Here is a 22,632-nt window from a genome sequence, read left to right as displayed (position 1 = left end):
TTAGAGAGACCCTTGAAAAAAAAGGCTGCACTATTTTCAGATACTGTTAGGACTCTATCTACCTTATCATTATGCAGCCCTAATTAGAAAGTAGCACACAGTAATGTTTAATCTTTCCCAATATGCAAATCTCCACTTCTGCTCCCACTGTTTACTCAGAAATATCAAGATTTCCAGTACAAAATGGATGTGTAAATAAGCATTTTGATTCTTTTGCTCTTAGAAACTATACAAAAGCAAAAAGGAAAAAAGCTCTGCAAATTCTATTTACAGCAAAGCCAGAAGATAAAGAGAATCTACAGATACCAAGACAAACAGCAAAAACTCTCCTAAATCTGGTTTGGATAAGGAAAGGGGAGATGATGAGGATGACAGAAAAATTTGCACAGATGAGCCAAATTTGCCCCAATCCATCTGTGGCAACAGAAAAGAAGGGACTGGAAATACATGTGTTGGTAAGTACGTGAGGCAACCAGGATTCTCATCCATTGCTGGTGGGAGCATGCAATGATGCAACCACTTTGGAAAACTTTGGCAGTTTTTAGTAAAGTTAAACACATCCCTATCCTATGGTGGAGCAATTTCACTCTTAAGTATTTACCCAAGAATATAGAAACATGTATGTAGTGGGCTGAGGGCCTGGTGCCTTGGGAAAATTTAAGGAGGGACTCACTCTTAGAGTTGTGCAAGTACTGGGTTGGCATTTATATGTACACAAAAGCAAGTGTGTTCTTAAATTTTGTGACCTAGGCTTCCTGGCTTGCCTGACCCTAGTCCTAGCTCTAATCCACACAAAGACTTGTACTTACCTGTTCACAGCAAACAGCTTAATAAAACTAAATTAGTAACAACTCAAATATTTATCAATAGGTGAATTGGTAAACAAATTGTGGCATATATAGCAGGAAGGAGCTACTGATACATGCGAAAACATGAATGAATCTCATTATGCTAAGTGAAAAAAAAAGCCAGACACAAAAAACTACATGCTATGTGATGCAGTTTACATAAATCTATAGAATGAGCAAAAACTAATCTAGTGACAGAAGGCTAACAGTGATTGCTCGGGACGTGTAGGATGGGGGTTGACAGCAAAGGAACACAAGAGAACTTTTTGAGGTGGTGTATCTTGATTGGGATGATGGCTTCATAGGCTTATATGTTTGTCAAAACCATTACCTAAACAATTAAAATATGTGAACTTTATTATGTTTAAAATGTTAGTTTAAAATTTTTAAGGAGATTACCAGACATCTGAGAAAAGCTTCTAAGGTAAAAGTTAAAAGGTTAATCAATTGGACAAACACATGTAAGCACCTTGAAAGAAACTACACAAAACATAAGAGTACAGATTGTGGTCCCTGGACCAGTAGTATCAGCAAAACCTGGAAACTTATTGGAAAGACACATTCTGGAGTTCCACTCCACATTTACTTACTGCATCAGAAATTCCAGGAGTGAGGCCCAGCAGTCTCTGTTTCAACAGCCCCTCCAGGTAATTCTGATGCCCCTTCATGTTGGAGAACCACTGCCCTAAGTATCCTCAGAGAGGCAGGGCGTTGCAGTCATGAAATAAAAACAATGTGCTTTAAAAAAGAATATCCTGAGAAAAAATTGAAATATAAATTTTATATTTTAGAATTAATTTTAAATTAAATTAAAATTTGGAAATCTAAAATATGACAGAAATTAAGAATCAAATAGAAGAGTAAGAGGATAAAGATAAGGAAATGTGTTCATTTTTTCATTAATAATTATTTATTGAGTATCTTTGTGCCAGGCTGTAGGAATACAACAGATGACAAATTGGACAAGAGTCATTGCTCTTGTGAAGCTTATATTTTAGTGGGAGGAGACAGACAACAAAAATAACTAAGAATAAGTAGCAGGTGTATCTGCTATGGAGAAAAATAAATCAGGAATATGGAAGAGGCAGTCTAGGGGCAGAGAGAAGGGGTTGCAATCTTTTTAAATAATCAAGGAATCGCTCGCTGAGAAAGTGATAGGTAAATAAAGGCCTGAAGTAGGTGAAGAGACATGCCACGTGGACTTCTCTGGGGAGAGCATTCTAGGCAGAGGGAATAGCATGTGCCATGTGGTGGGAGTGTGCCTTGCCTGTTTGAAGAAAGACGAGGTCGTCAATGTGGCTGGAGCAGAAAGAGCTAAGGGAAGAGAAGTACGTCAGGTCAGAGCAGTGACAAGTGGGTGAAAATTATACAGTGTTCTGTGAGCCACTTTCTTAAGGCTTTTATTCTGAGTGATACGGGAAGATATTGGAGGAGTTTCAGCAGAGTGCCATGATCTGACTTGGGCTTAAAAGGATACTTTGTCTATTGGGTTGATACAAGCAAGGGCAGAAAGAAAAAGAAAAAAAAAAAGAAAAAGAAAAAACGAAAAAACAAAAAAAAACCAAGCAAGGGCAGAAACAGGGGGACCAGTTGGGAGGCAGTTGAAGTAACCCAGGATCAGATTGTGATGACTTGACAAGTGTGATAAGCAGTGAAGGTGGTCAGTTTCTGAAAATATTTTTATGGTAGGTTGGAAATGTTGATGGACTGGAAGTGGAGTATAAGAGAAAGGAGACAGATACTTTGGCCTGAGCAACAGGGAAGATACAGCTGCCTTTAACAGAGTCAGAAAGACAAAGGCAGGAACAGGTTTCGGTGGGGAGCAAAGGGAGACTTTGTGAAGTGTCTGTTAGACATCCAAGAGAAGAGGTCAGGCGGCCATCGGAATGGTTGTGGAGAGAGGAGGGGTCCAGCCTAGAGATAAAAATGTGGCCTTTGTCAGCACTGTTGATGATAGTTAATAAGCAAAGAGAGTAGATGAGATCACCAAGGAAGTGAGTACAAATAAAGATGAAAGGAAACCCTAAAATCAAGTCTAGAGGAGGACAGAAAGATGACTAGGAATGAGCAAAAGGAACCACGAAGACATGGTCACTGAGCTGGGAAAAACCAGGAGTGGTGTTGTCTTGGAAGCCAAGTGAAGAAAGTTTTTCAAGGAGGTGAGGGACTATGTCAAATTCTACTGCTTGGTCATGTAAGAAGAGGACTAAACACAGACTGCTATATTTAGCAAAGTGTGACCATTGATGGTGTTTAAAAGAGAAGATTTGATGTGGTGGGAGTGAAAGCAACCCTGCAGAGAATTATTGGCCAACATTGTTTATCTATATCCCAAACCAGCACCACCACCACCCTGATTATCTGTTCCCAATGCCTCTGCACCCTAAATTCTCTTGAAGCAAATTCCAGACAGGTACTCTTAGTGGAAAAAAAGTGAAGAGAACAGTGATATAGCCTTTTGTACAAAAGGAGGAGATATATTTGTATTGATTGTAAATGTCATAGGAGTCCTGCCCAGTTTCTTCTTTCACTCTCTGTATCTTCTTTCAGGGTCCCTTGGGTCCCTAATCCATTTTTTGTGTCCTATGACTGATGAGGACTTGCGGGAGTGTAGACCACAGTCAGTTACTTAAGTGGGGTGGGAACAAAAGGTCAGCCCCCTTACCTCAAGGCGGGACCGGCTCTATGATGTAACTTGTGCTCCAGAGCTCTCTGTGGATTCAGGCTGAAGCTGGTCTCCAGCTGAGACTGCATCCTCACTTAGCTTTTCTCTTTTTCCTCACTTTGGCTTCCCTCACGCACCTTCTCCTGAGAACACTCCCTCAGTAAATCACTTGCTCAAGGAAGAAACCCTATCTTAGTTTCTCATTCTAGGCATGAGGCATTATCCCCATTTTCCAAATGAGGAAAGCTTTAGTAAGGTTAAAGACACTTACCCAAGGTCACGTGGCTAATCAGTGTTAAAGCCAGAATTCCAGTGACCAGGTACTTAACCATCTCACTACATCCACCAGTCACCAGCACCCGCAGCTAGTGAGGCAGGAGAGTGGAGAATGCCATCAAAGTGCAGAGTACATGCAGGAACGGAAGAAACTGAGCAGACCCCTCCCCAGGTTATGAGTATTGTGGCGAAGCTAGTGAGATAACAACTTCCCAGCCTCCCATAGTGCCAGGCATGTGACGTGACCTCTTGGGGCTGGACCTCCCTGAGCCTCTGCTGCCTCATCTCAGCCAGAAGAGGGTCTGATGGGTGTCGGAGCATTTGGTGCACTGTAGATTGGTATCCCCACACAAGAGATGATTCTCATTACTCTCACTGTGGACCTCTCAGAGGAGGGAAAGACCTGGTTCGCAAGGGGGAACGTGCCTATTTTGCCTCTGTGGGATCTTCACTCAGGAATTGGAGCTGTTCAGCCTCATGAGGATGGGAAGGGGCAGGGAAGCTGACAAGCACCTTAAACGAAGGAGAGCTCCTGTCCTGGGTGTGTCAGAGGAACCCCAAGAAAAGTGATGACAACGATAGAAAGAACTCAAGTTCACTGAGTGCTTGCCATGTGCCAGGTGCTGTGCTGCATGCTTTGCAAACTCATTTACTCCCCCCAGAAATCCTATGAGGTCGTTATTTTTAATTCCACTTAATAGATGAAACCCAGGCAAGGAGACAGGAAAACAGTGCATGAATGTAAGCGATAAAGCCAGGGGTCAAGCGTTGTATAACTCCAGAGCCAGTGTTCTTAAAAAAAATATTGTGAGTTGAAACCTATTTTTTTTTTTATAAATTAAGTCCATACTCACCCTTTGTGAGTCTAGGCATCTTCTATCTTCTTTCCTTTCCCCTTCTTTTATCAACACGGATCTGCTCCTTCCTGTTTTTCCTTTTAGTTGTTTCTTGTCCTTCCTCTTTATTTTCTTTTTCTTCTTTTCACATCCTTAGACATAAAGAGAGAGAGGGATTCTTCCAGGGCGCCTCCTTTAACTGTAGATTATCAGGGCACCTCTTTTAACTGTGGATTTTCAGAGCTGGAGAGCCCCACCTAGGGTTAGTTGAGTCCAACCTCTCATCCTTAGTAGAGAAACGGAGGCCTGGAGAGGAGGGGCAGTGCACCCAGAATCGCACATGTCTTATGTTTCTTTGCTCTGACTTCCAAGCTCTTAGCCCCCTGCATCATACAGAGGTTACAAAATAGCTTACATAGAATGGTCGCATTTGGTTAAGGAAGAAAACAAAGCAAAGCAGGCTACACAACACGGTCTCTGTACACATATCTGAATTACAGGAATTTAAGATGGTGTAATATTAAAATGTAAATAAAGTTCTACTTCCTATGCAGAATTTAGAGTATTTAGAATTCCACTTGAATTTAAAATTTCATGAGGTATCCCATAATAGCCTGACTGATGCTCAAGAGAGTGAACTGTAAACTGTGCTGCACTTTGGCTGGAACACAGAAGTGCCCACCCACTTTTGTCAGAAGCCAGAGAGAAATGCCATTGTTCACGTGGAACTTCTGTGGGTGGTTTGAATAATTTATTAGCTATAGTATAAGCATTCATTGTTAACGTAATTTAAAATATTCCATAAGCCATAGCAATATAATTTAGGATTCATTAAGTGGCACAAATTCTGAAAAATTAATTTAAAAATCCTTCATTTTGGAATGAAAATTAGAAGAGGTAAATTGCTATAAAGAAAGCCAAACACAGTCATGCTATGACATGCTGAAGACTAAGGGGAGTGCATCCTGTACAGTAAATTGGCAACACAGTTGAAATGAAAACTAGAGTTAAAGCAAGGACCCCACTAAGGGAACGAACAGCACCTCAGATACTAGGAAAAGTGCTGGTGCCAGAAAAGCACACTATGGTGTGCCTTTGAGCTTAGCTCTTGTGATTTTTGGTGATTAGAAACAAGATAATGATGATAAAATGTTTTACCATTGGTACTTTTCTGGTAAATAAAGTCTGTTTAGAAAAAAGAATGCATTATAAAGTAAGAGACTTATGCACTCTGAAGGCCCAAAGAAAAAATTTGCAAGCTGTCCAAAAGCCCATCCAGAGAATCCACTGGGACTGCTCTGATGCCTGGGTTAATGCATGAGAGATGAGGAATTCTGCAGGGACACAGAACTGGAGGGCATATGTGAAAAGATGCCAAAGGAGAACCTCAGTCTGACAACCTGAATTAACCTGCAGGCAGCACTGCAACTACAGGAACGTCAGTGCACGTGTATGGAAACCCCAGTAAGCAACTTGGAGTCAAATGCTGCCACACAGGAGCGCATCAGAAGAACAGGCTTTAAAACTTACTATATTGTTTTAGTGTAAAGAAGACTTTGCCAGTGGTGTGCAGTAGCCCATGGGGTACCATAAATGGGTTATAGCAGTGCTGAGATATTGGTGCTTTTGCCCTGTGGAACAGCCAGGTGGGTCCTAAGGTGACTGGAGTGTCTGAGACAATTACCTCTAGTCATGAGCAGGCTTGTTCTTTTATCCTGAGGATCTATAAAGTGTTATCACTTTCTACAAGTGTTATATAAAAAAGATTCGGAAGCACTGGATAAGTAAAGTGTTCATACTGGAGACACTTTAGAAAATGAGAGGGGCTGTATTGATAATTTACACCAGGACACCAGACATATATATATGTCTGTGTGTATATCTATATACATATCTACATATATATATCTACATATATATGCATACACACACACACACACATATATATATATAGTGGGTCTGTTCCAGGTAAATTGGGATGTACGGCAGAGTAGGCAGAATAATGGCCCCCCAAAAAATGTCCAGATCTTAATCTCTACAGCCTGTGAATATGTTACCTTAGGTGACAGAAGGAACTTTGCAGATGTGATTAAGTTGAGGATCTTGACAAGAGGAGATTATCCTGGATTGTCCAGGTGGGCTTAATGTATTCACAAAGGTTCTTACAGGAGGGAGGCAGGAAGGTCAGAAAAGAGAAGATGCTGTTCTACTGGCTTTGAATGGAGGAAGAAGCCACAAGTCAAGGGAATGCGGGAGGCCCTTAGAAGCTGGAAAAGCGAAGAAGCAGATTCTCCCGGGAGCAGCCCTCCTAACTTCTTGATTTTAGGACTTCTGACCTCTAGCATTGTAATTTAACAAATTTGTGTTGTTTTAATCCACAAAATGTGTGGTAATTTGCTACAGCAGCAATAGGAAACTAACACAAATACTATTAATAATTTATAAGAAGTGTATCTTTTTTTTAAAGAAGTGTATCTTGATGCTTATATATTTTAAAAGGTACAAAGATAAGTAAAAAGGAACTGAAACAAGAAGATAATTTTATCAAGAGAAGTGGCGGAGGTCAACAGGTGTAAATGTTCATCTAACATCAGATTGATAAGTTGAGAAATATGTTGAGAAATACCACTAAAGTGTATTGTATAGAGAGATGGAGAACTAAAGAACTAAAATTAAACTGATTTTTTAAAAAAGGGATAGTCCCTGAAAGAGGAATAGAGAGGGTCAGATAAGGAGACTCTGGCTTTTTATTATAAATTCTTTGGTTAAAAAATTTAGTTTAACTGTGGGCATCTTTTTAAAGATGTGAATATTCGTTTTTAAAGTGGAACTGTGTTGTGGGAAGCCTCTAAGAGCTTACTCAGCTTAGGTTTTCCAGAGCTGAAGCTTCCAGTCTACCTGAAACCAGCTTACAGCTTCCACCTCACCTACAGACCCTCCCCTAACCTCTTACTCAGCTAACAGCTTCCTTGATGTCAGTCGTGGCACTAGACAGTGACAAGTGGTAGGTCCTCCTGAAATAAGGCAGGAAAAGGCAGCCTTGGATGAGGGATATTCCCAGGATTGGGCCCAGGCACTCTAAGAGATCTGGAGCAAACCCACTAAACCCCATCTGTAGGGTGGACAGACCTTAGGGCTACCTCACAATGGTAACAAAGGACCTGGGAGAGCTTACAAGAGGGAAGTGCCTCCTTTTGCCACTGAAAAAACACATGTAGTAGCCCAAAGGGAGGGGCTGAGGCTAGCTCTGCCATGTACTAGCCAGTTCCTTACATCCGGGCTTCTCGTCAATGAAATTAATAGGGAAGGAAGTTCATCTCCAAAATCTTTCAGCGCCACGAGTTCTTCTTTCCCTACTTCAGCCACATTCCTCCCTCCAAAGATGACTGGATGGGCCCTCAGTCAGCCACAAAGTTATTATATATCACTCTTTAGAATTTCTTTGAGATGGTCTGCTGCAACCCATTCATTTTATATATGAGAAACTGAGCTTCAGAGAGACAAAGGTATTTATTTGTTCAAGGTCACACTGGGTAAAAAGTGTGAGAACCTCTGGGTTCTCCTCTGACCCCTCACTTAGACCCTAAGGTTCTGTGGTCACAATTTGCCATATGAAGGTACAGAATGGTACCTGTTTAATATGCAAATAAATTTTGTCTGAGTTTTTTCAAATGCAGTATAAGATGCCATTATGGAAAAAACATATTTAAAAATGAGTGGTTGTGTTAGTTTCCTATTGCTGTGTAATAAATTACCACATACTTAATGGCTTAAAATGACATATATTTATTCTCGTTCAGTTTCTGTGGGTCAGGAGTTCAGGGAGTCGTCTGCTTATAGGGGCTCACAGGCTGCAGCCAGGTATAGGTTAGGCTGCTTTCTCACCTGGAGGCACAACTGGCAAAGAATATTCCTCCAAGCTTGCTCAGATTTTTGGCACAATTAATTTCCTTGCCATTGTAAGACTGAGGGCCCCGCCTTCTTGGTGGCTCTCAGCTCTTAGCCATGTGGGCTTCCCAACACTTACTTCTTTAGAGCCAGCTAGACTTGGAGGTCTCTATAGTCTGCTAGTAAAACAAAATCTGTATGACATAATGTGACATTCCATCACCTTTGCCACAATCTGTTGGCTAGAAGCAAGCACAGGTCCCATCCACACTCAATAGCAGAGGATAAACAAGAGCATGAACACCATGAATAATAAGGGAGGTAGCATCTTAGAGTCTATCCACCACAGTGGTGAAAATCGTAAGTGTAAAAAATATTAAAATTTCTACTCATGTCAAGGCAAGTGATAAGAGGGCTAAGGTTTAGCCATTGGATTTGGCAATGGGGCGTTGTTGCCCTTCGCAAGAGCAGTTTCAGTGAAGTAATGAGGATGAAAGTTGGCTGAGGTAGGTTCAAGAGAATGGGAAGTGAGAAACTGGAAAGAGTAAAGACAACTCTTTTAAGGACTTTTGCTATGAAGCAGAGCAGAGAAATGAGAGATTTAAGGTAGTATGGTATGCTTATATGTTCATGGGAATGATGCTGTAGAAAGGGAAAGTTTGATGATGTGAGAGACAGGGAAGGATCTTTGCAGGAGAAGGCTCTTGAGTCAGTAGAGGACAACGGATGAGATCCAGTGCACAAGACAAAGGGACTTAGAACAGGATGAGAAAGGCTCAGCTATTTTCCTGGGAGAAAAGTCCTGCATATGGAATCAGACATAGGTCAGTGGGTAGATTTAGTGGCTGGAGGATAAGGAAGTTCTCTTCTGATTGCTTCTATTTTCTCAATGAAGTACGAACAATGTCATCAGCTGAGAGTGGAAAGGGAAGAGTGGTAGAGGTTTAAATTGAGAGAAGACATAGGGAACAGTCCCATTGAAGAGTGGAAGAGTAGCATAAATAAGACAAGGAGAGGATTTGCCGGGTGGTGCTAGGACCCACCTGAGGTTGTGTGCCAGCTGCCAGGCCCTGGATGGTGCCACCCTAGGAATGCTCCAGCAGCCCCTGGGGAAGGCCTACCAACTCCTCCACCAGGTGTCCTCCTGCCTGGAGGACGTCAGTGGGATCTCATAAGTCTCCTTACATTCCCAACAGGAGTTCTTGAGCCTGAGATCTTGTACCTAGGGACTTTTATGGGAACTTTTCCCTTCTTCTTTCCAGTAACTCAAGGAGCTAAATCTTGACAGACAGGCAAAGAGAGGTGCAGAAAAGTTGTGTTAAGGGCAAAGATAATGCTCCTCAAAGATAATTCTTGGATCCAAAGCATAACTCTTTAGGGGTCCATTTATTCAACATTATTGCTTTTTTTTAACTGCTTTATTGAGGTATTGACTTACATCCCATAAAACTTAGTCATTTTGAGTGTACAATTCAATGAATTTTTAATAAATTTACAAAGTTATGCTGCTATCACCACGATCTAATTTTAGAACAAGTTTCATTGCTCTAAAAGAAAGCTACCCATGTGCAGTTACTCCCTTCTCTGGCTCTTTTGAGTGTCAGTTTTCTCACCTGTAAAAATAAGTATTGACATTCTACTTATTGGAGAGATTCAATAGTGTATGCAAAGTTGTTTTGTAAATGTTAGAGTACTTGACACTTAAATGGTTTGTTTCCACTATTATTTTTAGCATAATTATTGGTTAATGATTACTTTCATCTTATGTTTCTCCCTAATCCTCTAGTCTTCTTAGGAATTTCATAAACCTCATGAAATTGTAGGCAAATTTTAATGACTAACATCTGCTCTTTCTCTGAGAGGATCAGTTTATCTCATGAAAAAGAAAGTCGTGATTCAAAAAAAAGAAGAAAAATTATAAGTTTTCTGAACAGTCTAGTTGAATGATAACCCTTTCATTTCTCCTTTGACTTAGAAGTCCATATTATCTCTCCCTAAATTTAGCCTTATCTCCGGAGATCAGCCCCTAAAGTCTGTTCTCTGCCTGTCCTTCTCCAGTAGCATTGAAATCTCCACACCCTCCACCCTCTGAAGTTTGATGTGCCCTCTGGGCTGTGTCTTTGTTCTCTGTGATGTTAGAGATGACTGGGAGAGTGTCCATGCTCAGACCCATTTCCTGTCTAACATAAAGTACTTTTATTTTATATTCTCTGTTCTCCTCTCCCAGGCAACAGAGCCTGGAGGCTCTTTCTGCAGAGTGCTTGGTGGGGGAAGGGCAGAGGAGTCTACCTTCTTTGAATCCTGATGCCACCACTAACCAACCCTGTGGCTTTGGTTAAGTTCCCTAAGCCTTAGCTGCCCCATTTGTAAATGGGGCTAATATTAGAGGTTCTGTAGGTTAAATGAGACAATAACACTTAGCAAACACCCTCAATGGTCACTCTAATTAATTACTCTTATCTTAGGAAATTTTCAGAAAGTTATGCTCCCAGGAAATAATGCATAAAACCTTAAGAATTGAGAGACGCTTGAGAATTGCAAGCCCACTTTACACAAAGAGAAAATGGACGTAGAGAGAGGAAGGGACTTGTCCCAGGTTGCACAGAAAACCAGAGGCAATGGCAGGATGTAAACTGGGCACTGAGCTCCCAGCACAGGGCTCGTTCCATTGCCTCACAAGCCATGTTCAAAAAACGTTTTTTAATAGTGGTTAGTATCATTTTCTTTGCAGTTATCATGAGCACAAATATATACAGCAACTAGTATACTACTAATCTCTAGTGCACTGACAGAGCCCATGATGGGAGGGCTTGGTGCCCATTCTTTATCCTGTTTCTCTTTTCCTTTTGGCCATTTACTGCTCCAGCCCTGGTCTACTCTTGTATTTTATTGCACTGTAGTGTCCATGTGAGACTAGTTATATACTTACATCATTAATAGTATCAAACTACAGAGTTCTTAGTCCCCCTGTCTACAGTTCTTAAATATTCAGGGCTTTTGTTTATTTTAATACACTTTCCTTCTTTCAGAACATTTTAGCTTCTCAGCAACATTGCCCAGAAAGTATACGGAAAGTTGAAGAGGTCATGTGTACTCTGCCCTGATTCATGCACAGTCTCCCCCACTGCCAACATCTCACAACAGAGGGGTACATTTGTTACTGTTGATGAACCTGCAGTGACACATCATTATCACCCAGAGTTCATAGTTTACATTAGGGTTCGCTCTTGGATTTCATGAGTTTGAACAAATGTCTGGCACATATCCACCATTATTTATCATAACAGAATAATTTCACCACTTTAGAAATCCTTGTGCTCTGACTAATCCTCCTTCTGCACACTCTTGGCAACCACTGATCTTTTTACTGTCTCTATAGTTTTGCCTTTTCCAGAATGTCATATAGCTGAAATCATAGAGTATGCAGCGTTTTCAGATCAGCTTCTTTGACTTAGTAATATGCATTTAAGTCTCCGTCATGTGTTTTTATGGCTTGAAATTTCATTTCTTCTTAGTGCTGAATGATATTGCACTGTCTAAATATATAACAGCTTATCCATTCACCTACTGAAGGACACCTTGGTTGCTTCCAGGTTTTGGTAGTTACTAATAAAGCTGCTATAAACATTCATGTAAGGTGTTTGTGTTCAGGTAAGTTTTCAACCCACTGAATAAATACCAAGGAATGCAATTGCTGAATCATATGGTAAAAATGTGTTTAGTTTTGTAAGAAACAGCCAAACTGCCTTTCAGAGTGGCTTGGCTTTTTCATACCATTGTGCATTCCCACCAGCAATGTGTGAGAGTTCCTGCTTCTCTACATTCTCACAGTGCTTGTTGTTGTCAGTATTCTGAATTTTGTTCATTCTAACAGGTGTTTACTGGTACCTCCATGTTGTTTTAGTTTGCATTTCTCTGATGACATATGATGTGAAGCATCTTTTCATATGCTTTTTTTTGCCTTATATATATTTCCTTTGATGAGCTGTCTGTTGAGGTCTTTTGCCCATTTTTTAATCAAGTTGTTCATCTTATTGTTGAATTTTAAGAGAGATAACAGTCCTTTTTCAGATATGTCTTTTGCAAATATTTTCTCCACGTCTATGGCTTGTCTTCTCATTGCCTTGACAAATTTATTTTTGTCCTATGTTTTTCATCCTAACATATCTACTAAGCTTCCTTCTTTCTGCCCATGTCCCCATCTCCAGCTGCGTCTCGTCAGCCTGTAGGTGATAGGCCTGTGGCCGTGCACTGCATGGGTCTCCTAGCGAACTATGCCTACCACTTTGCTACTGGTGAGAGTCTCTGAGTCATCTCATGAACAAGACTTTGCTATAGTTCTACTGCCAGGTTTTGCCAGGTCTCCTGCTATCTCTCTTTATACACATACCAGAACAAGTCCTCTCAGTCGTGCTCCATCAGCCAAATGTTTGTTCCACCACTAGAGTAGTGTCTGTGGGGAGGGAAATAGTTAAAGTACGTGCTTAGCATGCATGAGGTGCTAGAGTACGTGCTTAGCATGCATGAGGTCCTGGGTTCAATCCTCAGTACCTCTATTAAAAAAAAAAGTAGTGTCCCTTTTTCACTTTCAACATACACAATTTTAAAATAATATTGAATATGTTTTTAAAACTCTGCAAGATTTTTTAAATACCCTATTTATGTTTATAAATTATTATACATAATATTTATAGTTATATTTTAAAGGCCTGGGATTAATTACACTACACTGTCGAAAGTACTTATTTCTGAGGAAAGAAGTGGGGAGGAGAATTAGATTGGGATAAGGTGGAGAGAGGATCAGAATAGGGACATTCATTTTTACTTACATGCTTCTATACCATTTGACCCTTTTATAACAGCATTTATCACTGCTGTATTTTTTTAACTAAATGAAAAAACAGTTACATTCCTTCTCATTTCCCTGAAGTCCTGATATGCTCTTAGAAGTGTGAAACCCTTCGCTCCTGGTCAAAACCATTGTACCAAAAGGTAGCATGCATGATCATCTTCATTGCTAGCACAAAGACCAGCAATTTGTGTGGAGTCAGGGAAGCAGCAGGGTGTAATAGGAAAATCACTGTTTGAGAGCCAGGAGACCCGAGGTCAGGTCTTGAATCACTCATGTAAATAGAAGTACTCTGTAAACATCTTTACTCATCCTTATTGGCTCTGTTCATCGTGGGCCTGTCTGAGCAGAAAGAGCCTCACACCAAGGCAAACGGGATCAAAGTGTAAGACATGGGCGGCAGAGGCTCTGCAGCTCCAGTGGCTTCAGCAGCTGAGGCCAAGAAGCCAAGGTACATACAAGTACAAAGGGAAATGGGGCCAGGCTAACGAGGCCCCAGGGCAATCTGAAATGGCTCCTGACCCTGAACATCAGGGGATGCCAGCCAGCAAGCAGTGCTCAAAGTCAGATGGATCCTGTGTGTACTTCCTAGAAGCTCAGTTTCCTAGAAGGAAACCAGCTTCCCATTCACTTGTTAATTCATTCATCCACTTACTGAACAAGTATCAACTGAGTCCTTAGTATAAACCAAGCACCACGCTAGGTGCTGGGGAGATAAAGGTGAATAAAATAGGCATGATCCCTACCTTGATGGAGTTTTATGACCTAGCAGTAGAGATAGAAAATACATAAGAAAAAGAGATAGAAAATAATAAGAAAAGAAGTAAATGAATAATTATGTATTAGGGTAAGAGCTACAGGGGAAAACCTGTCTGAAGAGGTGAAATTTAAGCCAGGATCTGAAGGTCAAGAGCCAACTAGTTGAAGAGATGTGGAAACGGTACCAGCAAAAGGCCACGGAGTGGGAAGAGCCCTGAGTACTCAGGTAGCTGGCGAAACATCCTGAGTGAGGAGGAAGAGACGTAGAAGGAAAGAAGGGAAAGGTATGCTGGAGCCAATCATGTGCTAGAATGTTATCCTAAGAGCAGAGAGGAAAGCCGCATAAGGTCCTAAGCAGAGGAAGGGCATGATATAATCAATAATTTTAGAAAGATCGCTTCAGCTGCTTCAAAGATCATAGATTAGAAGGCCAAAAGAAGAAGAGATTCATTCCATGGGGAACGGGATAGCCAGTACTGAGCTGAGTGTTTAGTGTCCAGATCAAGTCAGAATTTGCGGGCGGGGGACAGAGACTTCCTTCTCCAAGTAGATGAGATTGAGCAGCAGATAATGGGATAGGGAAGCCGAGGCAGGCCCTCAGCTCCATAACTACCTGGACACAGAGGTTCTGCCTGGAAACATACCTGGACACAGGTGAACACAGGTGTCAGGGCATTCCTGCCCCTTCTTGAGCTGGAGAAGGTTTGAGGCTGCCACAAGGCTTTCTGCCTGCAGCTATGGGCAGCAAGGGCATCCAGGCAAGAGGGGTGAGGCAGAGGCTTATAACACCAGCACAATGGGTGGCCCCATATTTTCTCTGCCTTCTCTCTTTATAACAAATCATCTTTTCCCAACACCCAGGTACAATCATGTTCTTCCTCCTGTTTTTGGACCATCTGAGATTCTGGTTGTTCCTCATGTTTGTGGTAGATAACTGTGAACAGGTAGGGCAGAGCCCTGGTGTAGAAATATAAGGTGGCAGGAGGTATCCCAGCTTGAGCTTTGAGCAGCTCCCTCCAAAGCAACCTAGTTAGTGAAAGCCTAAACAACTCAGCTTTTGCTTTGGACCCTCTAGGGCCTTATCTCAAAGCAGCGTCATATAAAACTGAGCATACCTTGTCTACTTGAGAATCTTCAAGGTCTCCCTTTTGGACAAGATATATTCTAATCTGGCTTATAAGACTCTGAGTAGCCTGGTCCCCACCTACCCTCCAGTGTGATCTTCCACTTTTCTCCTGTGCTCTGACACATCTGAGCTATCTGCTGCTCCCGAATATATACAGCTTTCCCACCCTTGAGCCTTTACTTCTGCTCTTCTTCCCACATGCAGTGTCCACCCTCCTTCCTCCTCCTCCTCCTCCTCCTTCCTCTCTCCCTCCCTCTCTCTCTCTTTCTGTATCTAAATCATGACCATTCTAAATGCCCACCTCCTGTGGATATTGTTCCCTGATCCTCATTGCAGAATCACCACCACCATTAGTTTATAATATATAAGTTTCATGTATACAACATTAGGTTTTGACTTCTGCTCACCACCAAAACTTTGGTTTCCATGAATCACCATACAGTGGACCCCCTTTACCCATTTCACCCTCCCCAAACTCCCTTCCCCTCTGTTCTTTGAATCTACATGTTTGTTTTTGTTTGGTTTGATTTGTTCTCTCTCTCTCTATGTATACATATATATCTGTTCTACACATGAGTGAAATCATACAGTATTTGTCCTTCTCCATCTGACTTACTTCACTCAAGGTCCATACATGTTGTTGGAAATGGCAAGATTCCATCTTTTTATGGCTAAGTAGTATTCCATTGTATGTATTTACCACATTTTCATTTTCCATTTATCTGTTGATGGGCACTTGGTTTGTTTCTATGTCTTGGCTATTATAAATGTTGCTATGACAAACAGAGGGGTGCATATATCTTTTCAAATTAGTGTTTTCATATTTTTCAGATGGTGGAATTGCTGAATCATGTGGTAATTCTGTTTTTAATTTTTTGTGGAACTTGAATACTATTTACCATAGTGCTTGCACATAATGGCTGCAACAGTGAGTGTTCCCTTTTCCGGACATCTTCTCCCACACTTGTTATTTTTTGCCTTTTTAAAATAATATCCATTCTAACAGGCCTAAGGTGTTATCTCATTGTGGTTTTGATTTCCATTTCCCTAAGAATTAGTGATGTTGAACATCTTTTCATGTGCCTATTGGTCTTCTGCATATCTTCTTTGGAAAAAAATCCTTTTAGCTCCTCTGCCCATTTTTTAATTGGGTTGTTTGTTTTTTGTTGTTGAGCTATATAAGTTCATACGTGTGTGTGTGTGTGTGTGTGTATGTGTGTGTATATATATATATACACACACACCATATATTATGAGTTCTTATGTATAATAGATATTTCTGATATTAACCCCATATCAGATATATGATTTGCAAGTATCTTCTCCCATTTGGTAGGTTGTCTTTTTGTTATTGATTTCCTTTGCTGTGCAGAAGCTTTTTAGTTTGATGTAGTACCATTTGTTTATTTTTGTTTTTGTTTCCCTTGCCTGAGGAGACATATTCAGGAAGACATTGTGAAGACCAGTTTGAAAGAATGTATTGCCAATGTTTTCTTCTAGGAGTTTTATGGTTTCAGGTCTTATAGTCAAGTCTTTAATCCACTTTGAGTTGATTTTTGTGTATGATGTCGGATAGTCTAGTTTCTTTTCTTTTTCTTTTTCTTTTTGTTTAGTTTTGTTTTATTTTTGCATGTGGCTGTTCAGTTTTCCCAACACCATTTATTAGAGAGACTATCCTTTCTCCATTGTATGTTCCTTCTCCTTTGTCATAAATTAATTCTCCATGTATTGTGGGATTTTTCTGGGCTCTCAGTTCTATTCCACTGATTTTTGTATCTGTTTTTCTGCCAATACCATGATGTTTTGATTACTATGGCTTTTTAATATAATTTGAAATCAGAGAGTGTGATACCTCCATCCTTGTTCTTTTTTCTCAGGATTGCTTTTTATTTGGGGGTCTTTCGTGGTTCCATATAAACACTAGGATTTTTTGTTCTATTTCTGTGGAAAATGTTGTTAGGATTTTGATAAGGAATGTGTTGAATATGTAAATTGCTTTAAGTACTTTTAGCACTGTTAATTTTTCCAATCCATGAGCATAGAATATCTTTCCATTTATTTATGTCTTCAATTTCTTTAAACAATGTATTACAGTTTTTAGTGTATAGATGTTTCACCTCTTTGGTTAACTTGTTCCTAGGTATTTTATTCTTTTTGTTGAGATTGTTAATGGTATTGTTTTCTTAATTTCTCTTCCTGCTAGTTCATTGTTATGTATAGAGATACAACAGATTGTTGTATGTTGATTTTGTACCCTGCAACTTTACTGTATTCATTTATTACTTTTAATAGCTTTTTGGTGGAGTCTTTACGGTTTTCTATATACAAAATCATGTCATCTGCAAATAGTGACAGTTTTCAAACTCTGATACTGATCTGCCATTTACTTTTTCTCTTGCTTAATAATAGATCATGGACTCATTCTACATAATTTATTTACCAATTTCTTATTAATAGATATCTGTGTTATTTCTATTTTTTATTTATTTTATTTTATTTTATTTTATTTTATTTTGTTATTGCTATTATAAACAACACTGCAAAGAGAGTCTCCAAAGATAATTTTGCTCTCTTTATATTTTCTCTTTGCTTCTTCATGTTTTCTGTCATCATCAAATATTTTGTCATCATCAAAAAAACTTTAGTTGAAAAAAAGTGAAGTGTCTAAGCTTTTTCTCTGTCTCTGTTCAGAATTTCACTATAAGTTCTCTTTCAGTAAGTGAGTTCATTTATTCAACAAGTATGTATTGATTATCAGCCATGTGCTGGTCATATTGTTAGCTATACAATTGTGCACAAACTGAGTAAGGGCCCTACCTTTGAGAAACTTACATTCCAGTGGAGAAGACACATCATGCTAGTGTAAAATTATAATCTATAATAAGTCTTATTGAGGAAGTGGGCTGGGTACTCTGATCTAGTTTATGGGGTCTGATCTAGTTTGGGGGAGCACTGTCTCTGAAGGCTGAGCAGTGAAAAACTAGAAGGTTGAGAGAGAAGGAAAATGTTCTGCAGAGGAACCTGCAGTGGCCTGGTGCTTCTGAGGGCTGTTGATTTGCAGGAAAAGCTTTAGCGCTTGTAGATGGGGACAGGCAGATAGCAGCTGAGGTTCAAGGCATCCTTTCTTATCTGTAGATGATTGAGCCAATGGGATTGCCAGAGCAGATGGGTCATGACTCCCACACCCCTGGATGTCTGCATCTGTGCAGTGTGGGCACTTCCCTTCCTGGTACCACTGTGTTCATTTTCATCCGGAACCTCTGAACCCTGTCAACCTTCTCAGTGCTGGCCAACATCCTTATCTTCCAGCACCTCCTGCAGACAGTTTCCTCACCCCAGGATATTGCCTTTTTAGGTGTGTGTGTGTGTGTGTGTGTGTGTGTGTGTGTGTGTGTGTGTAACGAAAGCCTGGAAACACACCCTCCAGCCTGTTAACAATGATTCCCTCTGGGGAAGGAAATTTCAGGTTGGATTGTGCTTTTTTATATACATCTGTATTTTTTGGCTTATGTACAGGATTGTCACACAGAAAAGTTCTTCCACTGTTTTCCTAATAGAACATTTCTCTTTTTTTTTAATGCCCAAACTTCATAGAACGAATGTCCAATTTTTGTGTACAGTGTTTTCTAGGAAATGTTTACATTTATGTCTCCAGACTCAATACATGTTTGACAAAGCAGTCTTTGGGAAATGTCTTGAGACATTTCTTAGATTGTCTTATATTCCAGACACAGTCAAATGTTAGAATCCCACACAGACAGCTTAGAAAGCAGACCAGATGTCCACAAAGAGGATGTGGAAGATGTTACTGTAGACAAAGCAACTTTTTGTAACAAGCATGTTAATTTGTGTTCAGTATCACATTGTGAGCATTTATAGCCAAACATCACAGTTTATTACTTACATGCAGACACTTTACTGAGTTTTAGTTATGTTTCAAAATCTGGCTAAGTGTTTGGGGTTGGTGTGCCACGTGACATAATTTTTCCCATTCAAAATAGTAGGAACTTGATTATCAATTAGCATGCTTGCACAGAGCAAATTTTTAGGAGCAGATTACTGATACTAAGAAGGGCTCCCCGCCAACAAGTAGGTATTTTGTTAATCAGGGAAAAAGTATAATAAGGACTCTCATTCACTCATCCTAAAGTAACTGGTGAACAAAAGGAGACTGTATGAGAAAGATTATGGGAACTTTCATGGAACAATCAAACCCCAAGAAGGATCCTGAGACAATCAGGCTTAGGAGCAGACACACCCAGGAGTCAGGCCACATCAGGGCTTCCAGTGCCTCCACTTAGGTTGGCTCTATGTATTTTGATGTGAACCAGCTCTGCTCATAACTCTTGAGCTTTACATTTTACCATTTTAGGCACCAGAAGGAGACTAATCTGACATTCTGTCTGGTCCCAGTAATCCAGGGAAGGAATTAATTCATTGGTTCAGCTTGGGTCAGGTGCCACCTTTCAACCAATCATCCATAGTTAGGAAAGTGCTTATAGAAATCACAACTAATACAGAGGTGTGGTCAGGTCACCTCAGACATACGGAGAAGGGTTGCTGAGCAGATAATCCTGTAGACATCCATGACAGACCTTGAAGAAAGAAAAAAAAAATCAGGAATAACGACTGGGCAGAGTTCATCTGTAGCCTTCAGCTTGGCTCATTCAAGAGGCACAAAAACTTCCCCCAGACATCTACCACGTGTGGGATCAATTAAGGAGAGGTTTGAAATGTGGATATGAGTCCTAGCTGCAACTCACAAGTCATGTGACGCTGGATAAGTCATGCTTTTAGAATGAGACTAATAATTCCTCTCTTGTTAAGCTGTTGTGGTGAAAATCTACTGATGAGAACCCAGTGGTTCTTAGGCAGCAGAGTGAGTTTAGTGAATACAAGTGGAGACCCTAGAGCAGTTGTCCTCAGCCAGGGGTGGTTTTGGCAATGTCTGGAGCCAATTTTGGTTGTCACTAGTAGGAGGGGATGCTATGACCAATAACTGCTTGAAAGCCAGGGACACAGTTAAACATCCTGCGATGCACAGGGCACCCTGAATGTCAATAGTGCCAAAGCGAAGAAACCATGCTCTACAGCCGAGTTACCTGAATTCTGTTTATAGCTCTACCACTTCAAAGTTTGACAAATTACGGTACTTTCCTGTGCCTCAGTTTTCCCCTGTGGAAAATGAGACTAATACTAACACCTACCTCCTTAGGCTGTTGTGAGACTCAAACGGATTAATACATGTAAAGAGCTTAGGCTCCTCCTGCCTGGTACACAGTTAAGTTCTCCTTAAATGTAAGCTGTTATCTCCCCTAAACCTGGCTAAGCATCAGAATCACTTTAAGACCTTATCTAGTGACAGATTCCCAAGCCTTGCCTCAGTTGTACTGGATCTGAATCTTTGGAATTTGGAATCCAGGAATCTGTGAGGTTTTTAGAGTTCCCCAGCTGATTCTGACGATCAGCCAAGTTTAGGAGTGATTACTCTGAAGCACTGCTGTGCGGAGTGGTCTTCAGACCAACCGCGTCAGCAGCAGCTCAGAGCAGTGCCACCCAAACTCCAGTGTGCACACGAACCACCTGGGAACATTGACAATGCAGGTTCTGATTCAGGAGTCTGGGTGGCACCTGAGATTGTGCTTTCCCGACAAGCCCCCAGGTGAGGCCGATGCTGCTGGTCCTCTGAGCACACTTTGAGTCACAACACTCTAAAGCCCTTTATACATGCATGTTGTGGTTTCCAAGCACTCAGTAATGCTGCTGACCACAAAGCCTGTCGAATGCCAAAGGGCTGAGCTTCCACCATTTCTCCTTTTCAAGAGCCAAAAGCAAGGCAAAGATAGGATGCAGCGTGTGAACTCTGCAGGTAGTCTTTATCTCATGAGGGCCCCCCTGCCCAAGCAACCGTGGAAACCCCCCAGGAGATCAATGCTCCCCTGGCTGGGAAAGTGTCTCCCTGCTCCCAGAAAGAAGAAAGAACCTCAGAGGCTCCTGGGTTCCCATTTGCTGTCAATAACCTGCAGATTATCTTGTTTACAGTGAAGTTTTAGTGGTTGCTCCCTTCCATGGCTAGTGTCTGTTGACGAGCATTGCTCTCAAGTGTCGGATCTCACCAGCCTCCAGGATTCTGTGTCCTTAGAGAGTCAAAGATAGGACTGGACCGGAAAGTCCTTTAATTCAGTGGCTTTTCAAAGTGTGCCTCCATGCCTCTGGTGGTACAAGTGATGAACTTAGTGGTGAGATGAGTAATGCTTGTTTACTTTCTTAAATTATGTATTTGTGTTGATATGTTCTATTCATGGTGATTTTAGAGTTGCACTATAATACTTCTTTCTAAAATCAATTTCCCTTTAAAGCATAGACTTGATGAGAAAAATAATACAGGTAGAACATATATATGATAAATGACTTTCATTTCAGACATGCTGTTTTAGTTCAACTTCCTTGTTTTATAGAAGGAGAAACTAAAGCAAGAGAGGCCCTCAACCTCAATTTTCTTATCCTTAAAGATAATAATCCCTGCTTTCAGGATTGTGGTGAGAATTAAACAGTGCGTTTAAAGCACTTTGCATATTGCCTGGCCTATCATACGAACCAAAGTAATAATAGCTACTCACATTATCTGTATTAGATAAGGGACCTTGTTAATATGACCACCATTAGTCTTTCTGAGCCTCTGGGTCCCCATCTGTAAAGTGAAGGCATCAGATGAGAGGACTGAGCATCTCTGGCCATCCAGCTCCCTCATCCTTTAACATGCCAGAGAAAAAAGTACCTGACAGAAAGCTATGGGGTGTTAAACAAATCTGCTTTTTTCAATGGACCTCATTTTGTCCATCTATAGAATGGGAGAACTGAAAACATCTGTATGACAATCCCAGCTAACAAGTAAACCTACTTAAACACCATGGTGTCCATATTTAAAATCTGTTTACTTTGGTATGCTCTTAATTGGCATGTTTGGGTGCTAGATCTGTTTTCATCCAGCACTGGAAAAAAGTCAGCACTAAAAGGGAACTTAGCAAAGGTTTTCAAATATTTTCTTATCCTTTGAACTTTTGAGTGAAATCACAAGAGGAACACAATCTTTAAAACAAATCAGTTATTCTCATACAGCTCAGAAAAAAATACATGCACACCACGTATGGGTGGTGGGTGTGTGTGTGTGTATATATGTATGTATGTATATATATGTAAAATGCACTCACATCTACACACAGAAACTGAGGGCTAGAAGCAATCTAGTCTAAGAGCATAAGGCTGTCAAATCCCAAAGCCAAGGCTTAAGCCCTCATCTCTCAGCTTCCAGACCAAATGTCTCATGTCAGTTGCTCCTTCTGGTCTTCCTCTTTTATCTTCAGTTTCCTTTTTAGTTCTACTTT

The 22,632-nt window shown here is 40.7% G+C and overlaps 1 protein-coding gene across 2 annotated transcripts in view; it reads left to right on the top strand.

Moving 5' to 3' along the window:
- Positions 1-22,632, top strand: part of SLC36A2 (solute carrier family 36 member 2) — a 64,578-nt gene that overhangs the window by 1,490 nt on the left and 40,456 nt on the right. Inside the window, exon 2 of one of the 2 annotated variants that reach the window (XM_031449378.2) lies at positions 274-455. The exons of the other annotated variant lie outside the window; for it this stretch is intronic. The gene's annotated coding sequence lies outside the window, so the exon portion shown is untranslated. The remainder of the gene's footprint in view (positions 1-273; positions 456-22,632) is intronic. 2 annotated transcript variants of the gene reach the window in all.

This window comes from Camelus dromedarius, chromosome 3 (assembly GCF_036321535.1).
Source record: "Camelus dromedarius isolate mCamDro1 chromosome 3, mCamDro1.pat, whole genome shotgun sequence".
NCBI classification, from domain to species: Eukaryota; Metazoa; Chordata; class Mammalia; order Artiodactyla; family Camelidae; genus Camelus; species Camelus dromedarius.
Note: the sequence above shows the minus strand (reverse complement) of the source record. Positions and strands in the feature narration are given on the sequence as shown.